The sequence below is a fragment of the Nannospalax galili genome, unplaced genomic scaffold (genome assembly GCF_000622305.1).
Source record: "Nannospalax galili isolate Female #2095 unplaced genomic scaffold, S.galili_v1.0 scaffold554, whole genome shotgun sequence".
Taxonomy (NCBI): Eukaryota; Metazoa; Chordata; class Mammalia; order Rodentia; family Spalacidae; genus Nannospalax; species Nannospalax galili.
The window spans coordinates 14,897-21,762 of NW_008334095.1; the positions used below are offsets into that span (position 1 = coordinate 14,897).

The window sequence follows — 6,866 nt, forward strand, 5'->3', positions numbered from 1 at the left end:
CTTCAGGACCATTGCAGAAGAGAGGGTTAAAAGATTTTAAGAGCTGGGGTTGATGCATGATCATAAGCAGGTCAAGCCTTTCAGGCCTCTGGAAACATGCTCATATGAACTTACAGGAATGGTAGCAGCATGCAGAAGACCCATGCGAACTCAATCAGACAAAAACCCAGCACAGACCTATAGAAATGACAGTGAGCCCCAGCCTTAGCTGAAGAATTATTGGCAGCTGATTACAGCTGGGTGATGGAAAGTTGATGTTATTTAAGAGAGACTCTAGATAAGCTGACTAGAGTCCAGTGGATGACCTTGCACTGAGGACATCTGGGTACACAAACTTGACTTGATAAGCCTTAACATATGTGACAAAATGCATAAAATCCAGTGGAAGAGGCTATGGGGGTGTGGATAGGGGAGGGTATATAATGATGCTAGGAATGTTTTGTATGAAGTGCGCAAAAATTCAATAAAAATATAAACAAAAAATAAAAATTGTACACTCTAAAAAAAATGTCATCCATGAAACAACTTAACCCATTGCCATTTTTAAAAAGTAAATTTTCACGTGTCTTTGTGCAGCGGCCATGCTAATTTGCTCTGTATTGTTCCAATTTTAGTATATCTGCTCCCAAAGTGATCACAGCCCATTACTTTCTAATTTAACTTTTTCTGTGTGCTCAGAATATGAACAAGAGGCAGCCACTTCCATTTCCAGTACAGTCACTGTCCCTTCGGAAGCCACATGAGCCAGGCGTCCACTGCCACATTCTCTTCAGTATTCTGTTCTCCCACCCACCCAGCAGTGTGGCCCACTAAGCATTTTAGGACTTCCCTGGGCTGAAGCTCCAACGTCTTCCATATTCATTGCACAAACCAGTTCCAAGGCCCTCCAACCACATGCTCATGACAACAACCGTTCTGCTTCTCCTTGCCAATTCTCCGTACTAGATATTTTTCTAATTGCTGTGAAAAAAGGTGATGAAAGCACCTTAAGTAAGGTAGGTCTGTTCTGGCACACTGAGGGCACAGTCCATAATGACAGGGAAAGCGTGGTAGTGGGAGCCACTCTCGCTGTGGGAGCAGGACTGGGAGGCAGCTGCTCACCTGTCTGCAGACAGGAAGCAGTGGGAGATGACTGCTGGTGCTTAACTCCCTTCCTTCTCTTTTCTTTCCAGGCCAGGACCTGAGTCTATCAGATTGTGACACTCACAATTCAAGATGGTTTCTCTACTCAGTTACCTTTCTGGGATATACAGAACACACAGAACATCAAATAGACAGATCAGGGGAAGAAAATCTCCCCATGGCATATTATAGTAAAACACTATACATAAGTAAGGGCATTGAATGGTTCAAGAAAAAAAACAGAAGTCACATATAAAGGAAAACCCACCAGAATACCAGCTGATTTCTCAGTGGAAACTTTTAAGAGTCAAAAGAGCCTGAAGCAATGTACTCCAAGTTCTAAAAGACCACAGATGCTGACCCAGAATACTTTATTCAGACAAACTATGTGCCATAGTAGAATGGGAAACAACTACCTTCCATGGCATAAATAGGCCAACAAAATTCACACACACCCAATGAGTCTTACAGAGAATACTAAAAGCAAAATTTCAGACTGAAGAGAGAAATAATACTACCTAGGAGGCTAGAGAAAAAAAGCAAGTAAAGCTATAACACTGAAACACAAAATAGGACTAAGAACACAACCAGAAATTTAAAAAATGACATCAACACATACCTTTCAATTATAACTTTAAATATTAATGGCCTCAACTCCCCAGTCGAAAGACAGGGGTTAGCCAAATGAATTAAAATACAAAATCCTATCAGGGGTCACATCATAAAAGCTAGGGGATGAATCTACTCCCAAGTGTGTTTTGACAACATAAAATGGATTTGATAAGCTTTTTTTAAAAATAAATGACTCAGAGAGGTGGGAGCTAGAAACGCGGTGATAGATATGAAGGCAGATGAAGGAGAGAGTTGAATATGATCTAAATATGTTGTGTTAAAGTCTCAGAGAATCAATCAAATATTTTAAAAGAAAAAGGAAACACAAACGTCCAAACGAGAAATAAAATCCATCTTTTAGTTGTGCAGAGGAAACTGATTTTACCCTGAAGGATAGGTACCAACGTAGAATGAAAGCTAAAAACAATGTACAAATCAAATGGAAATTGGAAACACGCAAGCTTTGTTCTCATAATATCTGAGAGAATAACTCCAAAATAAAATTGATCAGATCAAATAAAGAAGGACACGTCATTCTGATCATAGGCACAATTAACCAAGACGATATTGCAAGCCTAACCATATATGCTCTAAATTTTCCACATCCAATTTCATAAAAAGCACAGTACTGGACTTCAAGACACAGATAACCTCCAACTCATTAATAGTTGATGACTTCAGTAGCAAACTTTCTCCAATAGACTGACCATCTGCATAAAAATTAAAGAAACCAGAAAAATATCATAATCAAATTACATCATACATCAAATCACATAACAGACATCTACAGAATATTCCACCCAAATATCAAAGAATATACATTCTACTCAGCAGCCCATAGATATTTCTCTAAAATAGACCATATACTAGAACACAAAACAAATCTCACCAAATACAGAAAAAATTAAATAACACCATGTATCCCGACAGAAAATGCAATGAAGTTCAAATTCAACATCAAAGTAATCTCTGGTGAGTGCATGAACTCATGGAGATTAAACAACATACCACTGAATGATCAATGGGTCAAAGAAGAAATCAAGAAGGAAAGAAAACTTTCTGAGATCGCATGAAATGAGAACCAACCTCTGGGACAGATTTAAAACAGTCTTAACAGGGAAATTTATAGCTCTAAATGCCTACATTTTAAAAACTCAGAAAGACTGAAAATAAATGACTTAATGAGGCAACTCAAATTTCTAAAAACAAGGAGCTAAAGCCAAACCAAGAAGACTAGACAACAAAAATCAAAAGCAGAAATTAACAAAATCGAAACAAAGGAAAGAATACAAAGAATCAACAATTATAAGAGATATTTCTTTGAAAAGATAAACAAGACTAGAGCTGGAGAAATGGCTCCATGGTTAAGAGCACTGGCTGCTCTTGCAAAGGACCCAGGTTCAATTCCCAGTGCGCACAAGGCAGTTAACAACCATCCGTAATTCCAGTTCCAGGGGACTCCGATACCCCCTTTCTGACCTCCGTGCATGGGCATTACACGACATGGGTTCACTTAACATTCAGGCAACTTACACTCATACACATAAAATAAAAGTCAGAAATATTTTTATAAACAATAAAAATTGGTCGATCCTGGATTCAGTAAATGAAAAGAGATGCCCAAATTAACAGAGTCAAGAATGAGCATGGGAACATTACAAGAGATAACAAAGCAATTCAGAACATCAGGCAGGAATGCTTGAAAACCTGTACTCCATTAGGTCTGAAAAACCCTAAAGAAATGGGTGAATTTCTGTATTCATTCAAACCACCAAAGTAAACCAAGAAGATGTCAGCAACCCAAACAGACCCAAAACGAAAAAGGACTTGAAACAGTAAAAAAAACCCTTCTGCCTTAAAAAAAAAAAAAAAAAAGGTCAGGGCTAGATGGATTTACAGAGGAATTCTCCAGACTTTCAAACAACAAGAACCAATGCTTCTTAAACTACTTTTATAAAATGGAAACATGGGGCAGGAGAGGCGGCTCAGTGATTGAGAGCACTGGTTGTTCTTGCAGAGGACCCAGGTTCAGTTCCCAGCAACTATGTGATGGCCAACAACCATCTATAACTCCAGTTTCGGGGAAATCTAACACTCTCTCTGACCTCTGCAGGCATTACATGACACGGGCACAGTTACATACATGCAGACCATGCACTCATACACATTAAGTAAAATATTGGGAGGCAGAGGCAGGTGGATCTCTGTGAGTTCAAGGCCAGCCTGGTCTACATAGTGAGTTCCGGGACAGCTGGGACTACAGGGAGAACCTATCTCAAAAAGACCAAAATAAAATAATAAAAAAAAAAAAAAAAAAAAAAGCCTGGGGGTTGGGGATGTTTTGGCAGGGAGAGCTATAGATAATTTAAATTTAGATTTCAGAAATTACTGACCACTGTATTAAGTCCTGGGTTTTAACAACTGGATGGTTGATGTAGTAAGGTTATGACTGGTTTAAAGTTTTCATGTATGTGTGTGTGGTATATATACATGTGCCAGTATGCCTGCACTGCATTCATAGACAAATGCATGTGTGTGTGTGTGTGTGTGTGTGTGTGTGTGTGTGTGTATACTTTTTTAATGGAGTTATGGCACATGGAATGGTAATTCCCCATACGCATGTGCCTAGAGCCACAGACAATCTAAGAGAAACCTGTGCCAGACATGGGAAAATTCCATTTCAGTTGTTTCTCAGGGGGGCCAAAGAGACTCCCAAGACAATACAGGCTATTTCCATTGCCCTTGGTTGTCACTCAGAACTCCAAGGTAAGATGCTATTGTTGAAGTTACCACAGACATCAGAGGCAGGAATTGGATGAACTGGGCTGGAACTGAACCAGAATCACAGCCCTGAGTAGCAGTTATCGCACTCCAGGGGTGTTAAAGAAGCTGTGAAGGGAAGAAAGAAATCAATAGTCCTACCCGGCTACAAAGCCTGTGAATCACAGTGACCAACCTGGCAAGACATTGTCAGTGGTGCAACAAAGGTACTATTATCTTGGGAGTAACCAATAACTCTCTATTTGGACTTAAGGCTCACTGAACAGGTGAGAATTCATGTCTGTTTCTGTAAATCTAGCTAACTACTCATGGCTGGAGATGTCATAGACCCTAGAGGACAATCTATTGTCATTTTTCTAAACCAATATATTTTCTAACTGTATTCTAAACACATATCCTTATGCAAACAGATTAGTGTCGCTCTGACATTTCATCAAAGAGCAGAGGTTACGACAGAGATCCACAACAGTTCAAAATGCAAAGAAAAAGTGACTGTGGGTTATTCATCCTCAACTGAACACCTGCAACACAACCCCTACATTTAAGCAACAAGGAACATCATAGAAGATGAGCAGAAGGATTCTAAGAGCTGGGCAATTAAGACACCACTGTGAGGCAGTATCTTTTAGAAATGAAAGCGACGTTCCACCTGGGAAATCGCAACAATATGGTTGTGTAAACATGACTTGCATAATGACACCTGTCAACATGCCATCATGGATGCAATATATTTGACAAGACCTCACCTCTAGATAAATAACTACAAGCAAACAAGGGCTCCTGGAGTCAGATTTTCCTAGGAATGAGCTTCCTGATAGGTTGTTCAATCACAAGCGGCCAACCCTAAACACATATACATATGAGCAGTACTAAATGGACTCAGTAGATTTATACATGTGTACATGTATATACTAGTACTAATATATAAATTTATGTATACAGTTTTGTGTCATAGCAATAACAATTAAAGAACAGGTCATGAATTTGAGAGAGTAGGGGAACATGGAAGGAGTTAGAGGATGGTAGAGTACTCCTATATGAATTCTCAAAAACTGATAAATTTAAATTTTAAAAATGAATGCAATTCAGTTAAAACTATTTACACTATAAATATTTGCTATTGGTTTTTACTATTAACTCTGATGCACAGTAACATTTTTCTCATTTCATTATCTCTTACAGTCTTCTTACACAGTTGAGCAACTGGATGGCATGCCTATGGTTCTATTCCCTGGGTACTGCAAAAACAAATGAAGATCATCACACACACACACACACACACACACACACACACACACACACACCTGGCAAACTGTTACAGCTCTTCAATAAACCACTGAGATGTTTCCTACTAAGATTACTGCTGTTACCCCTAAACCTACATTTTGAGGTCTTCATTTTCTTTTTACTCCTCAATGCCCAGACATGTGTTATTTTATGGTCGGTCTACAACATCGCCAAATGCCTGCATTGTCCTTAATAAGAAGTTGCTGTTTCTGGAAATGAGGTGACATTTGAGGATTCCAACATAGTTACTGAGAAATTAACATTGTAAAACCAAGTCTATTTCAAATGATGCAGTAAAATCACGCCTATGCTTATTTTAAATCCTGTCCTTATTCAAACAACATTTTTATAAAAATGTCCTCCTTACTAAACTTTTTAATCCTGAGAAATCAAAGGAAAGAATATCAGGTAATCAAAATGTAGAAAAAGATACGTCTTATTTCTTCCACCTGAGTTTGTTATTTAGTAGACTCCTACTTCTTTTGTGTCGTTACTGAAATACACTCAGGTTTCACTTTTCTGTCATCACCAGGCTGTGTTTTTAAAAGCCACATATCGATTTAATTTTCATGCACTTGGGTTTTCAATAGGGCTAGAACTGTTCATTTATCCTCCATGTTTCACATTAATACATTTACATGAGTAGAAAATGGACCTGCAACAATGATAATGATGCTGTTTCCACATTATCTCAGAAACATACTTGCATGACTAAGAACAGAAGAAAACCCATGTTCAGATTATCGACATCTAAGTACACAGAACAACACTGCCATTATTTACAAGTGGCTTATTACTTTCCTGAATACATGCAGAGAAGTTTGTTAATTATATACTGCAGTGTGGAAAAGATATTCTTGTACCTTTTGAATGCCCCCCTTTTCCTATAATTACCTTGAAAGTAAGACAAGCATCTTTATACTTCCTTAGTTATCATAAATATATGTTCTCTAACATTTTTCATATCCTAAATGGGATCATTTAAAATCTTTATCTTAATAAATAGATTTTCTTTTTTTAACATTTTGAAAGTATAGCGGTTCAGGAATGATGAAGTTTCACTG

The 6,866-nt window shown here is 38.1% G+C and overlaps 1 pseudogene; it reads right to left on the reverse strand.

The window, feature by feature from the left end:
• Positions 1-545: 545 nt before the first annotated feature.
• Positions 546-634, reverse strand: LOC115069624 (annotated as a pseudogene).
• Between the last annotated feature and the right edge of the window lie 6,232 nt (positions 635-6,866).